A 15215-nucleotide genomic window follows, 5' to 3' on the forward strand; every position below is an offset into this window, starting at 1 on the left:
CATGACAAGCTCATCTGCTTTCTGATTGTCTAATAGAGATGTAATTAAGAACATGGTTAAATTGAGGTTAACAAGGAAATGTTACCATTTTCATCTTAAGGGGCAGTGGAATACCTTACCTTTCCATTTCAATACCTTTGCAGGTATCTATAAAACTGTACCTCAGAAAATTGAGTATTGTGAGTGGGTTTAGCCTTTTGGCCTCTACAATTCTTTGTGTGACCTGTTCTGTTTGCGTTGATCCCAGATGCCTTTAAAAATCCAGTTTCCAATATTGTGTCTGTGGCCCACACTCTGCCTTATGGTGATGGTATATCCCAGCTATCTGTCCAAATTTCATTCTTTGAAAGAAATAATGATTAATACCAATAATGGTGCATATTTATGGAGTGCTTCTAAGTGCCAGGCAGTATGCTAAACACTTTGTATGTATTATCTTATTCAAAAATCCCAAATATCCCATATGAAATGTTCATTTTTATTCCCTTTCCATGGATGAGGAAATTAAGACTCAAAGAAGGATAGAGACTTGGCAAAATCAATAAGCTATTAAGTGGTAAAAGTGGGATTTAAACCCAGACAGGCCAACCCTAGAGAGGACAGTACATTATGCTACTACCAAATGTGTTCAGATACCTGCTATTCATTTATTATATTAGTTTAATGTTCTGTAAGAATGGGAAATTACTAACACATACCCTCCCAATATTAGGTTGAGATGAGTGAGAGTGAAAAAATATAGGTAAATATACAATGCTAGACCTTAAGATATGACAATTTTCTTTTCTCGTACTTCAGATTAAATGAAGTTTAATCCTACTTTGTGATTTACCAAGAGATTATTAACTGCATTTGATTGCACAGTACTCCCCTCTCAACATGGACATTAGTAGCTTGCTGTGTGATTGTTAATTCCAATCGGTTTACATTAGGTCAAGCTGCCAAGTTCACTAGTAAAAAGTAATGTATCTCTAAAATAAATGCTGCTTTAGGGAAGCTTTTCTGTCAATCACTATATTCTTCACAGAATTTTAAATGAGCCAACACAATCACAGAAAATTGCCTAGTCAGATACATCAAGTAGAGCTTTCCACATTTATAAGTTAGTCAATTAATTCTAAACATTATTAGCCTAGTCAAGAATTACAGTTAGAAATAGTGATCACTCCAAGTTAATATGGAAGAGCCAAGCAGGTTGAGTTCACAAACAGTTGTCCAAAAAAGGGTCTTTAGGTATTAGTAATAAGAATATGATTAGAACAAGAAGAATGATAGTTGAGTTGAACTAAGATGTATTTTAAAAAGCCTAGCACCAGGCTTCAGGTTTCCTATTTCTTACAAATGCTGTGGGGGGGCCCAACAAGAAGAAAATATGGTTTACCTATGTAAGGTACCTAAAGACAATTTTGTTATTAACTTCTGTATTTTTATGTACTGGTGCTACATCTGAATAAATGAAACAAATTAATGCAAAAAAGACAATCATAGATTACAAATACTTATATAGGTCTCTTCCTCCACTGAGTGTGAGTTCTCAAAGGTAAATAATTGCTTTTTTAAATTCATTTCTGTATCTACCAAAGCTCACCCAACACAGTGCCTGGCACATCTGTTTAAAAATATATGTCTTGAGTAAAATTCAATTTAAATGTCTCTTTTTGTTCTAAATAACTACTTTTATATTTGCACAGAGAGCATTCAGGTATTCAAATTCATCTAACCTAGTCTATTACATTAATATCACATTTATTTTTATGTTAGCAGCTTTATTGAGACATAATTTACATGCCATAAAGTTTACCCATTAAAGTGTACATTTCAATGGCTTTTAGTATATTTACAGAATTGTGCAACCATACCACAATCAATTTGAGGGAATTTTTATCACCCCATAAAAAAACCCTGTACCCATTAGCAGTCACTCTCCCCACCTCCAGCCCCCGGAAACCATCAATCAACTTTCAACCTCTATACATTTGCTTATTCTGGACATGGAAGCTAGACACAAAAAGCTACACATTGTATAATTCCATTTATTATACAACGGAATTTATTGTACAATGTGTGGCTTTTAGTGTCCAGCTTCTATAATTTAGCATAATGTTATGAGATTCATTGTAGAGTGTATCAGTACTCAGTCCTTTTTATTGCTAAATAATATTCCATTATAGGAATATACACATTTTGTTTATTCATTGATCTATTGATGGACATTTGGGTTGTTTCCACTATTTGGCCACTACAATGGCCACTACTATGAACATTTATGTACAAATATTTGTATGAACATAAGCTGTCATTTCTTTTGGGCATATACCTAAGAGTGGAATTGCAGACTCATATAGTAACTCTATGGTCAGCTTTTTGGATAACTGACAGGCTGTTTTCTAAAGAAGCTGCACCATTTTACATTCCTACCAGCAATATAAGAGGATTCCAGTTTTTCTATATCTTCACTATGACTTGTAATTTTTCTTTCTTTTTTTCATTTTGGCCATCCTAATGGGTGTGAAACAGTATCTGATTGTGGGTTTGATTTGCATTTTCCTAATGACTAATGATTTTAAGAAACTTTTCTTGTGCTTAGTAAACATTCTTGAAGTCTAATTTCTTGATTTTTTTTCCTTTGTAGCTTATGCTTTTGTATCATATCTAAGAATTCATTACCTAATCCAAGGTGTCTTTTGATGCCAATATCACACCATTTTGATTATGTAACTTTTTCACAAATTTTGAGTTGTACATTTTTTGTATTTACCTCTCATATGATTTAGTAATGTTCCACATTTTGATATGTTGTGTTTTTATTTTCACTGGGTTTTGCGTATTTTTTACATTTTCTTTGAGCTCCTCTTTCTTTGACTAATATACTATTTAAAAATATGTTGTTTAATGTTCAAGTGCATGGATATGTTCCTGATGTCTTTCTGTTATTTATTTCTAGTTAGACTCTATTTTGGTCAAAAAACAAATTTCACACACTTTCCATTCTTAATTTGTTAAGATATGTTAATGGTCCAGGATATGGTCTATCTTAGTGACTGTTTCATGGGTCCTTGAAAAAAAATAGTGTATTTTACTATTTTGGGGTGGATCATGGTATATATGTCAATTAGACCTTTTTGGCTGGTTGCGTTGTTCAGTTCTTTTCTATTCTTGCTGATTTTTTGTCCAGTAGTTTTATCAGTTGCTGAGGGTGGGATGTTAAAGTCCTCAACTACAATTGTGAATTTATCTATTTCTCCTTTCACCTCTATCAGTTTTTACCTCAAGTATTTTGAGGCCTGTTTTTTGGTGCACATACATTCAGTATCATTACATGTTTTTGGTTAATTGATTCTTTTATCATTATGTAATGTCCATCATCATCAGTAATTTTCTTTCCTGTGAAATCTTCTTTCTCTGATATTGATATATTAATAGTTACTCTTTGAACAATTAATGTTTGCATAGTATATCTTTTTTCATCCATTTATTTTTAGTCTACCTATGTAATTGTATTTGAAGTCAATTTTCTATAAGAAAGATATTGTTGGATAATATTTTTAACCCACTTTGCCAGTCTCTGTCTCTTAATTGATACATTTAGACCATTTACATGTAAAGTAATTATTTACATGTTAAGGCTTAAGTCTGCCATTTTATTCTTTGTTTTCTATTTGTTGTCTCTGTTACTTGTTCATCCGTTTGTCTTCTTAACTTCCTGTGAGTTGCTTGAGCATTTTTAGGATTAATCTTGATTATTTATGTATCTGTTTAGTCCATTTTCATGCTGCTGATAAAGACTTCCCCAAGACTGGGCAATTTACAAAAGAAAGAGTTTTAACTGGACTTACAGTTCCACGTGACTGCAGAAGCCTCACAATCATGGCAGAAGACAAGGAGGAGCAAGTCATGTCTTACATGGATGGCGGCAGACAAAGAGAGAGTGACAGCCAAGTGAAATGGGTTTCTCCTTATAAAACCACCAGATCTCAAGACTTATTCACTACCACAAGAACAGTATGGGGGAAACTGCCACCATGATTTGATTATCTCCCACCAGATCCCTCCCACAACAATGGAAATTATGAGAGATACAGTTCAAGATGAGATTTGTGTGGGGACACAGTCAAACTATATCAGTATCTTTTGAACATACCATCTTATATTGTTTTCTTAGTGGTTGCTCTAGGTGTTACAATGCATGTAAGTAAATCATCATTTCTATTAATGGATTACCACTTTGAGTGAAGTGTAGAAAACTTACTTCCATTTAGGTCCTTTTACCTTTCCTACATTTTAAATATAATAGTCTTAATTATTTAATCTAGATACATTGAGTGTCACATCAGATGATGTCATAATTTTTGCTCCAAACATCAAATATAGTATATGAAGCTCATGAGACTAGTCCTCTATATATTACCCCATTCTTACTCATTCTGATGCTTTTCCTTCCTTTTTGAAGTTCCAAGCCTTCATTTGTTGTCATTTCCTTTCTGTTTAGAGAACTTCCTTTAGCCTTTCTTTAAGGGTGCTTTTACTTGCAACAAAATAGCATAGGTTTCCTTCTTGTAGGTTTCCTTCACTTGAGAATGTCTTTATTTCCCATTCATTCCCCAATAATAGTTTTGCTGGACGTAGAATTCTGGGTTGATAGTTACTTCCTTTCATTACTTGAAAAATCGTGCACCAGGCCTTCTAAATTGCATAGTTTTAGGGTGAGAAATTTACTGCAATTCAAAGTGGTATTCTTCTACATGCAGTATGTTGTTTCTGTCTCTCTGTTTTAATTCTTTTCTTTTTGTTTAGTTCTCACAAGTTTAATTTTGTTGTGTCTTTGCATACATTTCTTTAGGTTTATCCTATTGGAGTTTACTCAGCTGTTTGAATCTATAGGATATGGCTTTCACTAAATTTGGGGAGTTTTCAACCATTATTTCTTTAAATGTTTTTGTCCTTCTCAGATTCTGATGATACAAATGTTGGATCTTTGTTATTGTCCTAAAGTTCCCTGATACTTTGTTCATTTTTTGTCCAGTCTCGTTTCTCCCCCTGAGTTGAGATAAATTTCATACTGAGTGTATTCTAATAATCTGTACTTAAGTTCACTGATTCTATCCTCTGTGATCTCCAATCTACTTTTGAGCCCACCTATTGAATTTATTATAATTGCTAAACTTTTCAGTTCTAAGATTTCCATTTTGTTCTAATTTCTGTTTTTGCTGAGATTTTCTATTTTTTCCTTTGTTTCAAGAGTATATGTCATTGCTTGTTGACACATTTAGATGACAGCTGCTTTGAAAACCTTATCAGATAATACAAAGATCTGATTCACCTTGGTTCCAACCACCTTGATGTTTTATCATTTTCTTTTTATTTATGCTGTGATTTTTCTGACTGTTTGTATAGTAAGTGATTTTTCCATTATAGTCGAGACATTTTAGATATATTATGAGACTATGGATAATATTTAATCTCTTCATTTTAGCAGGCAACCGCCTGTTCAAGTGTAACATGAAGGCAGTTTGCTGTGCATATTCTGCTTTCCGCTGAACCCCACCAACACCACCATGGCAAAAGTAGGGCAATGACTCACATTGCCTCACTACAGATAAGTGGGGTGGAGATTTAGCCACACCCTTGGTCCTGTTAACACCATCTTAGTGAGAGTGGGGCACTGAGTCACATTGCTTCATTACCTCTGAGTAGGAGTATAAGCCCAACTTTCCACTGGACCCTCTAACACGAGCAAGGGGGTAAGGAGAGGAGTGATGCATACTTCTTTGTTACTACAGATGGGGGCAAAAGCTCATTCTCTGCTGAACCCCACTAATACCAGTGAAGCACAGCGGAGGAAGCAGAGTACGAACTAGCTCTACATCCTACCACCTCATTCAGCTTCATTTATGCAGGTGGAAATAGAGGGTCAGCTCCCTGCCGAGCCCTACTGACATCAAGGCCCAGTGGGGAGCTGAGGTTCAACTCCCACCTGACATCAATGCCTGGCATCAATGAAATGCTTAGTGGCCCAAATTTGTACTGCCTTCCTAAGTCTCATTAATCCTGGGTACAGAGGAAGCTCAGCTGCCTGCTGCATCCCACTGTCACTACACTGGCTGGGGAATCAGAATACTACCTGAGACAGCCACGCAGAGGCAAAAAGACCAGGTCCCTGCTCAGTCCTGCTAACACTATCTTGGCAGAGGAATTGGAGCACTTCTTTGTTCTGCTGAATGGAAGTAGAATTTCAACTGCCCCATCAACTTGCTGACATCCCACAGTAGGATAATTCAAGTGCTGTCTGCTTCCACCAGGCAGCAGTCAGATGATTAGCTCCCCATTCAGAAAATTAGTTCCCTGTTCAGCCCCACCCTAGGAAGAGGAAGGAAGAAATTAGAGTACCACTACATGCTTTCATAGTGCAGGGTAGTGGTGTGACAATCAACTGCCCACTACGTTTCACTGAAATCCCAAAAGCAGGGGGCATTTTTTTCCATTGGTATTCAGTTGGGACATTGCCAAAAAGGGTTTTTTATTGTTAGGACACCCCTTTTCTGGTCAATTAGCTAGGGAAGAAAGTACTTTTTTGGAGTTTTCCTTTATCCATGGCTATTGGCAGTTCTGGGTGAGATGCTTCTGGAGAGCCCTGCCTGGGATATATGGGTTATATTAAGGAAACCCAGATAACACACCACCGTGCTATTCTTCAAGTCCCATGGTTCCTAGGTTGTCCACCTCTTTCTTTTCATCTTTCAGCATTTTCCTGTGCTTAGTGTTATATCCAAAGATTTATGAAAATATATATCATATGAAATTCAAGTGATATGTCATCTTTCATCATTTGAATTAATTTATATTCTAGACAGCCTTTTTAGGTCCTCTGAAAATTTAAGTTGACAGTCAAGTGCCCATTTGCATGGGTAAAATTTGATATAAAAGGTCAGTGCTACTAATATTTTCCCTGGAAAATCCCCTAAGAATATCAAAATATTTCTCATTTTTCCCCATATCTTCCAAACATTTTTAATGCTTATAAGAGCTGATTATGGTAGAATCTTTTTTAAGTGTAAAATCATGTAAAAATAGCTCTGATTGTATGAATTAGGAAAGAAAAAGGAAAGAGGATCATTAAGAGTCCAATCAGATAGTTAAATGAATAAATTTTTGCTAGAAAGAACTGAGAAAGGGGCATCATGTAGCTAACTTCAAAGTAATATATGGGTAAAAATATGTATTGCTAAATATTTACAAAAATGTCAGTTGAAAATAAAAACAAGGTCAGGCATGGTGGCTTATGCCTGCAATCCCAACGCTTTGGGAAACTGAGGCAGGTGAATCATGAGGTCAGAAGTTCGAGAACAGCCTGGCCAATGTGGTGAAACCCCATCTCTACTAAAAATTAAAACATCAGCTGGGCATGGTGGCGGGCACCTGTGATCCCAGCTACTCAGAAGGCTGAGGCAGGAGAACCACTTGAACCCAGAGGTGGGGGTTGCAGTGAGCCAAGATCATGCCATTGTACTCCAGCCTCGGTGATAGAGTGAGACTCATCTCAAAAAAAAAAAAAAAAAAAAAGAGAGAAAAGACAATCCCAGCTGGGCACGGTGGCTTATGCCTGTAATCTCAGCATTTTGGGAGGCCGAGGTGGGCAGATCACTTGAGATTAGGAGTTCAAAATCAGCCTGGCCAACATTGTGAAACCCCGTCTCTACTAAAAATATAAAATTAGCTGGGTGTGGTGGCACATACCTGTAATACCAGCTACTTGGGAGGCTGAGGCAGGAGAGTTGCTTGAACCCTGGAGGCCAAAGTTGCAGTGAGCCCAGATCGTGCTACTGCACTCCAGCTGGGCTACAGAGTGAGACTCCGTCTTTAAAAAAATTAAAAAAAATCACTACATATTACAGTTGGAAGTTTCGAAACCATTCCCAGAGATAAACAGAAGCATGTTTTAAATCCACAGAAGTAATAGAGCATGGAACCAGTTGTTGGTTTCTCTACCTACCATGATTATCTTTATTGGCTTTAGGGCCAAGACAGCAGCAGAAATATTGGTCGTGGTGCAATTCCCAAACCATGCAGGCCTTCTGATGATTCCTGTTCATAAAATGGAATATGCAGTGATCTTAAATGTCTAGAGAAAAAGTTGTAAGTTGCCTATCCTACCTTTTTCCTTGGTGATTATTATTGAAAACGTCTACCGGGAAATACAATCAAGCCAAAATTGACACCAGGATTTTTTTAGTTTCCATACTTAAGTATCAATTTTCAGCCAAGTAAGTTGCAGAGGAAGCAGTTTATCACATAAGAATTTGTGGCTCTCTGAGGCTTTCTTACTTCTCAATGGATTCAATTTAGTCTTTATAGAAGTAGACAGTGCTTAAGAATAATATTAATTAGTTGTGTTTATATATATATATATAATCTTCTGCATTTTTGCAAGCAGTCTTCACTGCAGATGTAGTTAGATGAAATTCCAAAGTTTTAATAACTTCAATATTATAAGTAAGGAATAGATAGATGTAGACATAGATAGATAGATAGATAGATAGATAGATAGATTCCAGGGTTAAAGCAGAACTTTAAATCTGGTCAGAGTATAACCACTAAAGTTTAATAATTTTCATCATTTTCTTCAGCCAAGACCTGAACTACTCTTCCATCTAGGTCTAGGGCAAATGTGTCATTTCCTAAAATCTATTTGTGTTCATGACCCAGGTCAGGAAAAAGGAAGAAGGGAGCAGAAACGGCAAGAGGCAATTGCTCTGAAGAAACATCGTGTCTCTTGCTTAGTGAAATCTTACCAGTGAAGTCTATTAGCAAATATAATACTTTTCGATAAACAATGCGGCAAAAGCTTTTAAATAAAAGTAAGTAAAGTTGCTGTTCACTTTAATAATTACCAAAATTAAAAGGGTAAGCAGCAACCTACAGCTTGTTACAGGAAGGCTTTACGGAAACTGTGATTCTAAAAGGATACCTCTGACTCATTAGAATCATTCCAGGCATATAGAGCAAGATGAGGAGGGAAGAAAAAAAAAATACCCAGAAAAAAGATTAAGAAAAGAATTCTGTTTAGTCATAGCAAAAGGAGGGAAGAAAGTAGCAGAGGCCCAAAAGGAAGCAAGGGAAGCAATATAAATGGGACAAAGGGATTAAAGGGCTGGGAGGTGAGGGCAGGTCTGGATTTGTTTGAAAGGCAATGAGATGAGGTTAAGTGATTTACTAAAGGTCCCCTACTGAGTCACTGGCAGCGCGGCTTCCATCCCTCCTATTTTGGGTTTCCTCTTTAGTTCCTTGTCTCTACACAGAAATAGACATTCTATGTGATTTTCTCTCATTGCAAATCTTTTATGCTTTAACTCAGAAAGCCGTGTTTAGAGGGCTGTGTAGGTGGTTGTTTTTAATGTTGAATTTTTTTCCCCTTCTTTGGGAAAACTGCTGGTATAGAAAGCTTCCTTGACTCAGTATTGAGACAAATAAAAGACAAATGTGTTATTCTACTGAGACTGTTGAAATGAAAGTTTGCTTTGAAGTCGGGTACTAGAATACATGTGAAAAAATACTGTTCTTGTCATAAAAACTGGCAGCTGAGTGTTCTTTGCCCTGTCAGAGAGAATGACAATCTAACAGGGCCAAAGTCAGACTGAGGGAATAGATTTTTTTTTCTTTAATTACTGACTCAACCTATGGCCAGAAAAGGACAAGTGTTAGACATAAAAAGTAGATTAAAAATCTGAAGAAAATGACCAATAATCATAAACTTAATATAAATGAATTTCAAGAATTCAAATTGTTATCTATTGATAGGAATATTATAAATATTAATAACTATTCCTAAGTATTTTTGAATAAGTTATTGACTTAATCCTGTAATTTTGACATAAGATAATTTGATTTAACAGAAATCTTCCTGTCTTTAAAATGCTGCAGCTTAAATCCATCCATCTTGAGTCTGGGGTTTGAAACAGTTATTTCTAGAAGCCTCTGTTAATACAAATCAAAACAATAGAATACAAAACCTTAAAAAATGACAACAAATATAGTATTGGATTTTTCTCATAGAATTAATTTCACCTTTAATTTCATATCTTACTGACTTGGATTTAACACGATAGCTGTTTTTAAAAATGTGAATCAGTCCAATATATGTTATTTGAAAATATTAAAGTGAAGAGAAATCTGAACAGATATTCTCTTAGTCAACACATATTCCTACAGTTAAATTTCTCTTAGTAAAAAAAAATTAAGTGAAAACCTGTATTATTAAAAGGCTATTAGAAGGAAAATCGTTGACAAAATATCCAGTATTTAAACACTCTGGGGAAAAGCATTCAGGTCACTGGTTGCCAAGCCAACTCAAAACACTTGTCCTTCTTGCTAGAGATGCTAGAGAACAGAAAATCATAGAGGCTCTGCTTTTGGTGGGCCCAACTCCCACAAATATGTAGATCCAAAGAATGTGTTTAAAACTGATTTTTAAAAATCACTACTTCAGTGCATTAAATATGAAATACTAAAACTAATAGCTTGATGTTGCCATCAAGACGCATCCAATGAAGTCAGCTTTTGTTACTCCCGAAGACCTGAACTGCATTAGCCTTGGATGCTCAGGGCCGCTCTTTTTTAGGACTTTTACATTTCTAGAGTTTCTGCTGCCCCTAAGATTTCCTTTAGCCGTTCAGATTATGGCCTCAGTTTCCTTTCTGCTCTCTGTTGACAACTTTCAGCATGTGTTTTAGTTGAAACCGTATGCTTTCTTTCTTTTAATTGATTCAGAATAATCATACATATTTTAGAGTATATGTGATAGTCTGATACACACATACAATGTGTCATGATCAAATCAGGGTAACTGGGATATCCGTCAACTCAAACATTTATTATTTCTTTGTGTTCAAAATATTTCAATCCTTCTCTTCTAGCTGTTTTGAAATAAACAATAAATTATTCTTAAATATAGTCACCCTGATGTACCATCAAACATTAGAACTTATTCCCTCTGTCTAAATGCATTCTTGTAACAGGAACCATACATTTTCTGAGTGAAAATATTCAAAACAAGGGTTCTGTGTTATTGCTGTTGGTTGGTCATGCTCTACAATCCATAGCATCAAGATACTTCAGGGATTAATGATGTCTGAACCTGGGAGTCCAAATATCTTGGTTCTAATCCTGACTCCAACATTAATTTATACCATATCTTGGACATGTCAGTTATATTCTTACAGACTCTCTCTTACTGTAGATTCACACTTGTCCATCTCTCTTTAGTGAATCACAAAATGTGGTAGAGAAGGAATAATTACAATATCCTAAATACTTTGAATTTTTCAGTGGAGAGTGATGGATAAGATTATTGCTCTTACTATATTCGTTAACATTATATAAAGATATCCTCTAGAAATAATTTTCAGGGCCCACTGCAAACTGAAGATGCAGGACCCCTTTTAAAACTTACTAAGAATTTGAAGGCCGGGCGCGGTGGCTCAAGCCTGTAATCCCAGCACTTTGGGAGGCCGAGGCGGGTGGATCACGAGGTCAAGAGATCGAGACCATCGTGGTCAACATCGTGAAACCCCGCGTCTACTAAAGCTACAAAAAATTAAATGGGCATGGTGGCACGTGCCTGTAATCCCAGCTACTCAGGAGGCTGAGGCAGGAGAATTGCCTGAACCCAGGAGGCGGAGGTTGCGGTGAGCCGAGATCGCGCCATTGCACTCCAGCCTGGGTAACAAGAGCGAAACTCCGTCTCAAAGAAAAAAAAAAAAAAAAGAATTTGAAGAGAGTGAGAGCAGAGCATTAAGCAAGTGTGGGACACTTTTGAAAACAAGACCCTATGCAACTGTATAAGATACACACCCTTGGAGCACATCTTGCCTAAAGCATTGCTCTTGGTAGGAAAAAATATAACAATTCTGAAAGCTTGTATTCTGGGATTTGATCCTTATTTCATGCCTCAAATGGGGTGCAAAGGTAACTCATTTAGAACAAACAAACCTCTTGTTTCCCCCTTTTCTCTCTTATGTCTCTGGCAGGATGAGCCTTCCTGCCCTTGCCGTCATTTCAGTCACAGTCCAGAAAACATAAAAATCCACTGTAGAGAAGAGAATGAAGAACAAATACAATATTCACCATTTTAATACAATATTTATTTAGTTTGCTGTCACTGTACATAACAAGTATGCAGTACAAAAGAAGGCAACATTTGAAAACAAGCTCTCCTGGCTTGCTTCTGTTTGCTCCACTCCCTTCGCAGCTCAGGCTTCTTCTCTGCCTCTTTCCTGTTCCGTTCCCAGGCAAGCTAATTCTGACAGATTATCACTGGGCCCTTTTGTTGGCTAGCTTCCCATTAACAGAGGATTGGAGGTTGAGAGGAAAGAAAATTGTAGGTATTTCTTTTCAGTGTATCCAGCTCAGTGTTGATCTCTGGCAGCAGCAACAGCTCTCCCATCAGAGAGCACGTTCTTCATGATTCCAGTGTTCAGAGGCCTCCCCTTATTCCTTTGATGGGGGCCTAAAAGTGGCAAACATTTTCTGTTTCTACTACTCTTTGGATGTCTCACTGTCTCCTTTTAGTTTTGTCACTCTTGTTAAAGTATCTTCATTTAAATCTTGGGAGTGAAATCTATTTCTTGTGGGAATGCTGTCTGATACATATGAGTAAATGTAATATTCTACTTAAATCAACTTAAACAGATTCTACCCTTCTGAAAGGACTGCTCACAATCCCAACTTATTCTTTAAAACCACCTGAATACTTCAGTCCATATTGCTCTCACTCTTTTCTAGGGAATGTACCTTAGTTTTCATTACAAAGGAATCTGTGGTCCAAAAAGTAGTTAAAATCTCTGCTCTCTGCTCTTCAAGTACTTTGTGTGCTGGACATATCTTGGTACATGAGTCAGTTCTGTCCAGTATTATTTCTACCTGTTTTGTGAGTATTAGCAACTCTGTAAAATAAGACTATAATATGTTTGAAGAGAGAAACTGTTTTATATAATTCTGTTATATTTCCCTAGCTCTCTTAATCCCGGTAGCAAGAACAGTATTAAAAAAACAATTAACGGGTATCCAACCATCAATTTTTTGTGCAGGTATGAGATTTTTAAAATAAGATGTAAAGTAGATCCCATGGATTCAAACTTTTCCAAGAAATTCACATTTAGTTTAAAAATCCTTCATGAAGTTAAATTGGATTTGACAGAAAGCCAGCCTGCCTATTACAGTCAGCTATATCCATGGATTCCACATCTGTGGATTTAACCCCTGGCAGATAGAAAATATCTGGGGAAAAAAATGGATGGCCGTGTCTGTACTGAACAGGTACAGACGTTTTTTCTTATCATTATTCCCTAAGGAATAAATATAACAATGATTTCCATAGCATTTACATCATATTAGGTATTATAAGTTATATAGAGATGATTTAAAGTATATGAAAGATTGTGCCATAGATTATATGCAAATACTACACTGTTTTATATAAGGAACTTGAGCATCTATGGATTTTTGGTATCCACAGGTGTTTAAGGGGAGGTCCTAGAGACAGTCCCCCATGCATACTGAGAAACAATTGTACCTTAGTTGTGCAGCCTGTTTTGTAAGAAATGCAGTCCTCCAAAACTGAGATAATCTTCATGGATGTATTATATAGCAAGCACCTTATGGATCAGAGAATACGTAACATACATGGGATGTAGGGCAGGGAAGACAGTAAAGGGTATAAATATATTTAGGGAACAGATCAAGACAGAAAGGAAAAACGGGAGAAATAAACTTTTAAAAAGTGGAAAGAATCTAGATAAAAAGAGAATTCGACTTCAAAGCCTGTGCAGCATGAAAACAGAAATAAGTTAGAATATAGAAATAGAAATTCCATTTGACCCAGCAATCCCATTATGGGGTATATACCCAAATGATTATAAATCATTTGGGTATATACCATGTATTATATTATAAAGACACATGCACATGTATGTTCATTGTGGCACTGTTTACAATAGCAAAGACCTGGAACCAACCCAAATGCCCATGGATGATAGACTGGACAAAGAAAATGTGTTACATATACATCATGGAATATTATGCAGCCATAAAAAACAATGAGTTCGTGTCCTTTGTAGGGACATGGATGAATCTGGAAACCATCATTCTCAGCAAACTGACACAAGAAAAAAAAATCAAAAATAACTGCATGTTCTCACTTATAGGCATGTATTGAACAATGAGAACACATGGACACAGGGAGGGGAGCATCACACACTGGGGTCTGTTGGTCGGGGTTTGGGGAGGGACAGCAGGGGGTGGTGAGGTTGGGGAGAGAGAATATGGGGAGAAATGCCAGATATAGGTGATGGGGGGATGGAGGCAGCAAACCACCTTGCCATATATGTTTCTATGCAACAATCCTGCATGATCTGCACATGTACCCCAGAACCTAAATTATAATTTTTTAAAAAAAGGAAATAAGTAAAAATAGATACCATACTTTCAAATTGGAAAATTTTATATTGTACATCATCAGTTACTTCTGTATTAATCCATAAGCACAATGTGACCTTAATTAAAATAACAACAGAATTTGTGGAAGTACTTTACACAGTTCCATGATTTTTTCAACAAATGTTATTAAATATTTATTACAGATAACTGAGCTACTCTAGAAAAAACAATGGAATTAAAGTATGATTAAATGACAACTCAATTGTGCAGAAAAGATTGATTTTTCAATAAATGCTATTGAAACAGCTAACTAAACTTTTGAGAAATAAACAATGCTGTATCCCTCATGCAACCAAAATAAATTTTAGATACATCAAAATATAAAAAAGAAAAACATTTCAAAATATTTGAAAAACGTGAATTTTTTATGTTTCTATTATGCATATATACTTATAAATAATTATATCAGTATAGTGAAAATTTTTGCAATTATGGCACCAGAAAATTAATAATTTACTAAATAAATATTTGCCATATCTCCTTGACAAAAAATAACATCAAAAACAAAGCAAAAGAGAAACAAGCAACAATATAACAACACACAGTATAAATTTCCTAAATCTAATTTAAATCAATAAGAGAAAGAGAATTCTATAGAAAAACAAGCAAAATAAATTGTGAGGCAGTTAACAGGAAAATAAATATAAATCGCCTAGAAAGAAATGAAGAGAAACTTAACTTTTCTAAATTTTTTTTTTTTTTTTTTGAGACGGAGTTTCGCTCTT

Source organism: Cebus imitator, unplaced genomic scaffold, assembly GCF_001604975.1.
Source record: "Cebus imitator isolate Cc_AM_T3 unplaced genomic scaffold, Cebus_imitator-1.0 Scaffold282, whole genome shotgun sequence".
NCBI lineage: Eukaryota > Metazoa > Chordata > Mammalia > Primates > Cebidae > Cebus > Cebus imitator.